The sequence below is a fragment of the Centruroides sculpturatus genome, unplaced genomic scaffold, assembly GCF_000671375.1.
Source record: "Centruroides sculpturatus isolate CEXI.00-Female unplaced genomic scaffold, Cexi_2.0 scaffold628, whole genome shotgun sequence".
NCBI classification, from domain to species: Eukaryota; Metazoa; Arthropoda; class Arachnida; order Scorpiones; family Buthidae; genus Centruroides; species Centruroides sculpturatus.
The window spans coordinates 180,220-189,815 of record NW_019385010.1 but is presented as its reverse complement, the minus strand read 5'-3'; the positions used below and the strand labels follow the sequence as shown (position 1 = coordinate 189,815).

The window sequence follows — 9,596 nt, the reverse complement described above, 5'->3', positions numbered from 1 at the left end:
TTGTGAAACGGTACACCACAATTAACTCATAATTTTATTGAGAGACATTAAAGAAGTTAAGGAAAGCTATTTAGAACAAACGTCATGGCATGTTCAACTCCGGGGTGATTTTCTTCCATGACAACGTCTACCTGCATAATGCAGTACATACTCAAATCCTGCTTCAATAATTCAATTAAGAACCATTCTCCAAAACAATCTGATTTGATGTCTAGCGATTACTGCCTTTTTGTGCACACACGAAATGTGGATCCGGATATGAAACATTAACTTGTAGAGAAATAAATTAAATTTTAAGATTAAGAGAAAGTAAATGTTATAAAAAGTAAAATGTGAATATCTCATTTATTATGTGAAATAATTTACATATTATACTGTAAATGTGATTGAAATAAAATATTAATAATTAAATATATTTTATATTATTTAGGTAATTCGTGAAACGGCGAAGAAAAAAGATTCTTTATAGAATACACTTCGAAACAGCAGAAATAATGTACTGAAAAACGGATTTCTTTTATTATTTGGTATAAATTTTGCGCTTAACTTTTTTAATTATTGTCTCATTTTAAAAATGAATGAATTAATTTTTATTGTAGCGATCGAAACGAAAAATCACCTACAGAAATATCAACTCCGTTACAACACTTCTCGCAAACAATTCCAAAATGATTATCTGTAAGAATGAATGGAAACAACCTCTTAGAATCAGCATGAATCTCATCGGTTTGCAATTGAAAAAGAGATTTTCTCTATATATCGCCTTCATGCTGATAGGAGCAAAAATATTTCCTATATTCTTCATTTATGCATCAATTGTAAAAGTGTTAACGAATCGTTTATCTGTTATAACATGCTTTATACACATTTTTCTTTCTGTTTCCTTTATTATTTATATAATTATTTTGTATCATTTTCACATCACAAAACGGAAAATTTTAAAGAAAATCGTAAAAATACAAGAAATTTTGCAGAATAAAGAAGACAACGGAAAGAAGTTTCTCGTATTTAATTCTTTTCTAATTTGGTTAAATAATATAATTATCTTGGTAATCTTCTTCTTTAATCGTAATAAAATGCCAATTAATTTAATCGAAAACACTTCGTTCAGAATATATTTTTTTAATTATGAATTGAGAAGTTCCACAATATCTTATACTTTCGTCTGTTGTTTTTTCTTATTTTCATTTATCCAAAATAATTTCCTGTTGCTTTATTTTTCTACAATTTGTAGAAAGTTCGAAAACTCCTTTAAGTATTTAAATAAATTGATATTTAATTGTGTATACGAAAGAGAAGATATTAATATTATAATGAATAAATATATACAATTGTTAAATATTATAAATGACGTAGAAGTTATTTATTCTCCAATATTATTATGCTGGGCGATATTACAAAGTTCAAACATTATTTTCAAACTTGGTATAATTCTTAATGATAGTGGAGAGTTATCATTGATATTTTGTATTACAGATATCGTTTGTTACAGTATTTTTCCGTTTCATCTGTTTTCTTGTGTTTGTTTTTCTTCTTCGAACGTAACTAAAACTGCCAAAAACGTATTAAAAGACATTTATAAGGCTTCTGTTCATAGCAATGACATTTCTCTGCAAGAGGAGGCTTTTCGATTTTATATGACAGCTCTTCAAGATTTGCCAAAATTTTCTGGTTGGGGTTTGTTTAATGTGGATAACAATCTCTTCGTAACTATTGTTGGCATGATAATTACTTACTGTATTATCATAATTCAGTTCTCAGAAATGAATTAATATTTATTGTTATTATAAAATACAGTTCTATTTATTTTAAATTACTGCAATTATGTTAATTATTATCTGAGAAATATACGATATAAATGAATAGATAGAGTAAGTAAGATTCATCTCCCATTTACATTCAGCATCTTGTTGTCTGGTTACTGCTAGAGGCAATAGACAACAAGACGTTTGAATATAGATGAAAGCATTGAAAAAAAAGCTCTAGGTAGAGTCGTAAATGAAAATGGAATCTCAGCAACAGCGAAGTTTTGTGTTTTGCAGTTCGCGAAGTCGGAATCACTCATCATTTTGAGTAATCTGCAGTTGTAAAATTGTGGATGCTGTGAATATGCTGTAGCGAGCGTAGAGAGAATTTGAGTGCGGATTGGATGTATGCCATGTGACGAAATATATTCATATTGTAAAATTGTAATGGGCAAATGAGAAACTTGGACAGTTTTACAATGTTTTCATGTACAATACAACGTACTTATGTAATAATTAACATAATTTAAAATGGTAGCATCGTTTTTTTTTTTTTTTTGAATACTCTGTACTTATTTTAAATTTCGAAATTCCTATTTTTATCATTATAAGATTTGTGCTTTTGAATTTATGTTCACTACAGTTCGCATTAGGGTTTATCTAACGAGATCCCGGGAACCCGTCTGTTTTTTAATCCGGGAAATTCTTCTTATCCCGGAAAATCCCACAAATTTCTTAAAAGTTCACTTTTTTTTGTGTGTGTGTTAAGGTTGAGGAAATTTTGCAAATATAAAGTATAATTAACTCATAAACTGTCAGAATACATTTGTATTTATTAATTTTAAGACTGATTATTAGGTTTTTTAAATTTTTGCTTGTTATAGCATGTGACAGATTGTCAATAATCAATATGTCGCTTATTTGTGGCAAAACTCAGAAAATTCTTTACTTCTCAGAACCTGTAATATCTTGAATAAATAACCTGATTATTAAAGCCAAACGAACTGCCGAATTATCAGGTATAAGATTAATGCTTCTATTAAAGTAGACAAATCAAGAATACTGGACAGGAAATGAAGTACTAAAATGCATCTGGAAAACGAACTAGAAATAAATCTTCGAGGCTACAGGTGATAAACACATAGCATCTGTCTTCTCTTAAATGAATTAAAGACGATTCCACCCACATCAATTGAATCGAAAAGGGTATTGTCTGCAGCAGGAACTTTTCATTACTAAAATAAGAACAGATTGAATGATCGGAGTATCTACCATCTTTGCTTTTTTAAAATCTTATTATAAAAGTTTACAATAATATTTTGTATTATGTTTTATTTAAAAAACGAAAATTAACTTCTAAGTTAGAAGTTTGATCTAAGTTTACTTTTTCTTTAAATTTTCAACTCAATTTAAAGACTTTTTTTGTTGTTTTTGCTGTTGTAAGAAAATATATACCTTTTATTAGAATGTTTTTAATGCTAGTTCAAATAATACATAAGTATGAAATTAATAAAGTATTTAAAACATTAAAATTGATGTTAATTATTAATTTCAATTTTAATTTTAAGAATTTATAAAAGCAGTATTTGTGTTTTTTACTATAAACAATGTTAAGACAAAAGATATTTTGAGAAGAATCTCGATTCGTGGAAGAAAATAAATTGAAAAAACAAATTTTTTAATTATTTTCTATCATTTAATTCATCTTCTTAATCTTCTTAATAATTTTCTAAGAACTTTTCATTCAAATTTATACTTCGAATTTAGATAGCAAATATTTACATCCATTTTATGGTATAATAAATATTGACTGACTGCAGAATGAAGGGCAGAATGTTTACATTGACATTTTTAATAAAGTAAAGTAAACATTCGAATCTATTAAATTTTTCGAATTACATTTAAAAATAGCCCAAAAAATCCTTACGAACAGTTACGAAACATATTTTCTATATACGTGTCTTTTCGCAAGATTTTCTTGGTGAGTCGTAACCCTGCAATTAGTTGCATGTTAAAATCCTAATATAATTATTTAAATTTTATTAGAAAATATCAATTATTTTCTTACTAATGTCATATTTTAATTTATCTTATTATTTAATCAATACATGACGTATAAATTAATAAGATATTTAACTATAATTTCCCTACGGTTGCATGAAAATAAACCAGTCTAAAGACATGAATTGTATTGGAGTATCTTCGGTGAATGAATATCAGACAAGTCAAAGACTTATTAAGAATAAATGGAAAGCATTAGTGACGAGTATGAACATTTTTGGTTTAAAATTTGATAAGACGTTAAACTTTCACGTGATATTTATGCTAATAGGAGCAAAAGCGGCATGGATTTTGTATATTTTTAATATTTTAACGACGATGCAAAATAAGAAGTCTTCAGCAGTCACTTACATTATTAACATTTACTTTCTTATTATTATTGTCGTTTATATGATACCTTTGTATCACTTCCACATCAACAAGAAAACATTGCTGTCAGCAATTGAAAATCTGCACCAAATTATAGAGAATAGAAGCAACGTAACTAGAAGAGATAAATACCTTGCATTCAGATGTTTTTTAATCTGGTTCAACGATGTTGTAATAATCATAGTAACTAACTTGATTAAATTTAAAGAAAATTTCGATCAAACAAACACTTCTTCATTTCTCAAAATAAAATTTATTATTTCAATAATTTCTGCAAATTTTGCACATTTATTTATATTTATACAAAATAACTTCTTGCTACTTTTATTTATTTATATATGCAAAGAATTAGAAAATTGTTTCAATTTTCTATGTCAAAATGTTTCTGATACTGAGAAGAAAAACGAGGGAATTAACAATGTGATTAAGGTATCGACAAAGTACACTGAAATGGTAAATATCATAAATCGAATGCAAGATATTTACTCTCCCATATTATTTCTATTTGCAATTTTTATAAGTAGTGTTGCAATTTTTCAAATTGGTGCATTTATTGAACATTTAACGAGTTCTACAGCTGTGTTCCTTGCATTGGAATTTTTTTGCTTATCTGGATTTCAATTGTTTTCATTTTTTAACGCTTGTTTTTCATCTTCGAACGTAACTAGAGCTTCGAAGAATTTACTAAATCTCATTTACAAAGAGGCTGAAAATAGCAAAGTAAAGTCTTTGGAAGAATCGACTTTCCGACTTTACGTAAGATCTCTTCAAGATTTACCCAAATTTTCCGGTTTTGATATGTTTTATTTGGATAAAAACTTTGTAGTGGCTATTTTTGGTGTGATAATGACTTATTCCGCTATAATGATTCAGTTCGCTAATTTGCAGTAATCGTCTAATTCAGTATTAACAATGTCTATTATTATCGTGCAAAATATTTTGAGTAAATGTGTTAAAATCTACTAGTTTAATGTAAATTAAGTAAATTCAATTAAATTATAAGCCAATTTAATATAGTTAAGTATTCAATTATGGAAATGTAACTACTGTATTTTACAGCTTATTGTAAAAGTTTGGCAACTTTTGCATGCTTATATGTATCGATATTCATGATTGTCCGGTAATTTAATTATACTTTTCTGCTATATCTATGCTGCATTTTTATGTATTCTGTAAAGATTTATCTTTCACTGACAAATAAAAGCGTGAATTCAAATTTTATTTTTTTAAAACCATAATACAATAAAAATAAACCGAGTTGCTCAACTTTCCCGGCAACATTTGGTCGCGCCATCTGTCATCATATCTTATTTAAAAACCTTTTTATATTTTCAACTATCATAAAATGGCAAAAAGCTTAATTTTGAGGTAGGGATGAGTTTAAGAAGTTGTAAATGCTAATAACGAGTAAAATCGTCGTTTCGTCCGACCCTACCGGAGATACACGCGACCCCCCATTATCTCCTTGCCCCCTCGATCTTTAAACACCAAAATTTAATAGCATCAATCATCTTAATACATAAACCGCCCTGCAAAATTTCAAAAAATTTCGACTAAAACCATAGGAATTATTGAGCTTCAAAGAGCTCAATAATTCCTATTGGGAATTATTGAGCTCTTTGATATAATTCCTATTCAAAGAGGTGAATCAAATCGTGCCAATATTCTTCCACTGATATGTTTCACACTTCCGGAGCCTCTTCCACTAAACTTATCGAGAGTTCCATATCTATATTATTCAGAAATCACTACAACTTTCTATAAATTTTTTTGTGATAACCTAACCAGTTATTTAAACTTTACTTCTCAACTGGGTACATAGGTATACATTGCATAAAGTACACACAAAATGCATTTAAGGCTCTTTGGCTGTATTGTATACATTTTAGATTCAACCATTGCAAAATTTCTTTATTCTTTTGTAGAGTACTGTAGAGCATCAGAAGAAGCTAATCGATGAAAACCTGGACGTTATCCTGGTTTCTTCGACTAGCTTCTACTAATGACTCGCTTCTACTCACTCAATGCCCAGATATTTAACGGATTTGAAAAACCCAGGCACTTGAATGTCGGCCAGATGAGAAGTATGGCATTGTGAGGCATGAAACTTACCATACCACACGAAGACTTTTCATGCCAAAAGCGTCATGGTTCGCAAGTGTGCCGATTCGAGTCTTCACATGATGTGCCCGTTCGGGCAAATACCAGGATCGTGTGAAAGTGTTCTTACAGTTGTTCAAATTATGTGAAGTTGCTATGTAATCTTTCTATGTTATGCTATAGCATGAATTAGCATCCACTATTGAATAGTAGAATGTTAGATGATATACAGTATATAGAAAGGTTGTTTTAATTAAATTTACTATATGTAGTGATATCACATCTGTTAACATTTTGGATAGATTAGGTTACTGGAACTGTAAAGTTACTCGTATTTGTATATATATATACAGTATATTAAAGCATTTTATGAAAAGACCGAGTTAAATTAATGGTTGTATTGAGTCATATGTTTCGTATACAGTATTCCAAAAGCTAAATGAATCCTTTTAATATAATAGATTAAATGTTGAATTGATCAAGATTAAATTGCTTTTATTTATTTAATTATACATAATAAAATAATAATTGATCATTTATTTTTAGTAATGTCCAAAGATCAAATCAACCATCAAACATTCTAATCGCACCATCGCTCGGTTAAACGAGAATATATTTAAAAGAATGGAACCGAATCATATAAACTTCAAAGCTAAACAATCTCAACTCAATCATCGACCTCACACACTTTTAGAAAAATTAGAGAAAAACTGTAGCAAATCACAGAATAAAATTGTTACTCTTAACGTCAAAAATGAGAACATATCTTCCAACGAAAATACTGAAACTCTGAAAGCATCCGTTCTCCCTGAAGAAGAGACAAAAATCGCGCATAAGAAAAAGATGGCAAAAGGAGTGCCAGCTTTAAAACCAAGCTTGTTCTCTTTTGTTCCTCCGACAATTTATTTTGGAATATCCTCCGAAAAAAAATCCTGCCATTATCCAAGGAGAACCAAAACAAATTATTATGGAAATTATCTCCTATCACGCCATCACGCCAAAATTAATCGTTAACATCGTCCGTCGTTCGCTTAACTAAAGATACAACTAAATGGATAGCGAGTTGGAGCACGTATATTAATTTAAATGCGAGCAGTTTAAATGTGTTAGCATCAATCAAAAACTTAATCATTTTCCTGGTACCTATCGTATTGGCAGAAGAGATCGCTTGTAGTTAAATATAGTCAAAATGCAAAGTATTCACGGAAAAATGGCGTTTTATTTTATGCCAGAAACTTACATTTTGCCACAGGATTTAGCAAAATTACAAAGAGCTTGGAAAGAAGAATCTCGGATGTGGATCGTTAAACCTCCAGCTTCAGCCAGAGGAATTAGTATTTGTGTTATGTGCAAATGGTATGATGTTCCCATAGACTCTCCCATAGTTATTCAGAAGTAGCCTATATATCACGCTTTTTTCTTATCAACAGGAGTAAATTCGATTTGAGATTGTACGTGTTGATTAGCAGTTTCAATCCTCTTCGATATCAGATTAATACGATTCGCTTCGAAGCAGTATTCTAGTGACTTAAAGTGCATCGAAGAAAAGTTTATTCACTTAACTACAGCATCAATCGCAATAATTCGTCATACAAGCTTAACGAAAACGAAAAGTTATGCCAAGGGCATAAATGGTCACTTAAATCATTCTGGGAGTATTTGAAAAGTAAACGGGTCAACACGGAACATCTTTAGTGGGTCATCAAGGACATCGTGGTTAAAACCATAATCAGTTCCGAAGACGCCATCGGTAGGATGGTCCCGGTATATAGCAAAAGCAGATATTGTTATTACGAATTGTTCGGCTTTGACATTCTCTTGGACAACTTAAAACCGTGGCTTTTAGAAGTGAACATCTCACCGAGTCTTCATTCTGACACTCAACTCGACATTGATATCAAGGATCAGTTAAAGACACACTTAACACGGTAGGATTTCATATGCCAAACAAAGTCGACGTACCGCCGAGATCAGAAAGAGAAATAATGAAAATGCGGGACATAAAACCCGATAAAGCGACAAAGCTATTTATAAATCACAATCTTCATTGTGCGGTTTTGAGCCAAAAAGAAAAAACAAAACAGATGAAGTACGAATAGAAAAACTGGAGTGACAAGTCAATCTTAAATGATTTGACACCAGACGACGTTCGACGTCTCATAGAAAGTGAGGACGAATTGGTTTGCTGTGGTCACTTTCTTCGTATTTTCCCATTTAAAACGTCATCCGTCTATCTAAAATACTTCGAAAAACCAAAATATTACAATTTCTTACTCGACGCTTGGGAAAAAAGGATTCAAAGAGACGGAAAAAACAGAATCCAAGTATTGAAAACGCTTTGCGATGAATGAATTCATCTACAGTTTGGCAATTCTCCCGAAAATGACATCCTTAAAGTTCCTAATATTTCCCTCCCCCGTTCAAGAAAAGAATCCAGAAAGAAATTTCACTTTTCCTAGTCTCAAGAATTTAAATCGAACGAAAAACGAAAATGTGCCGTTTAGATTTTCAAAGGAAAATGCAATACCAGAAACTTCTTTGCCTTTAATAAAAGCGGATAATTCGAAAGAAAAATTTAAACTGTAACTGTTAATCAGAATAATACGCAGGACCAATTCTCCTTTGATTCATATTTTACTAAAATTTACTTTACGTGTGCTACATTTTAATACATTTGCAAAATTTTCTAATAAACACGTTCTTATCTTTTCCATTATGTTTGTGTTATGCTGTCTAAATATTTCAATATTTTTATTTGTTTTCCTTAAGTAAAATTCATATTTATGTCATAAATTAATTTTTATTTAATATTTACAGATTAACAAGAAATTGCAGATAATTAACAAATCTATCATATCAGTGTATGATATATTAACAATGTATAACATCACAATTCTCTATAAACAAATTAGACAATACAAACGATTTAAAAAAGCTTTTAAAAATGTGATTAAATTATTGAATTTTGATATAGAAATAGAGAAATGAAAGTACATTGAGTGATGTGCGCTGATGTTTTCAATGTTTCTTCTGACAGCTGTCCGAAATTTCTAGATACCATTGTCACTGGAGATAAGTCACAACGTTTTCAATACAAGCCAGTGACAAAAAGACAAAATGGAATGACGGCCTTTGAAGAAAATAGACTTTTATCCGATCTATTGAAACAGGCGTTCGTAACTTCTACCAGCATTGTGTACTGTACAATGTGTAAAGTTTGGAGGAGATTATGTTGAAGGACAGTTAACTTCATTTATTCAGCAGATATATGCTATGATTTTTATTGAATCTATTAAAATATGCATGCCTATTGTTATAAGT

At 29.9% G+C, this 9,596-nt stretch overlaps 1 pseudogene; it reads left to right on the top strand.

Moving 5' to 3' along the window:
• Window positions 1-7,395: 7,395 nt before the first annotated feature.
• LOC111633344 lies at window positions 7,396-8,626 on the top strand (annotated as a pseudogene).
• The last annotated feature ends 970 nt before the right edge of the window (window positions 8,627-9,596 follow it).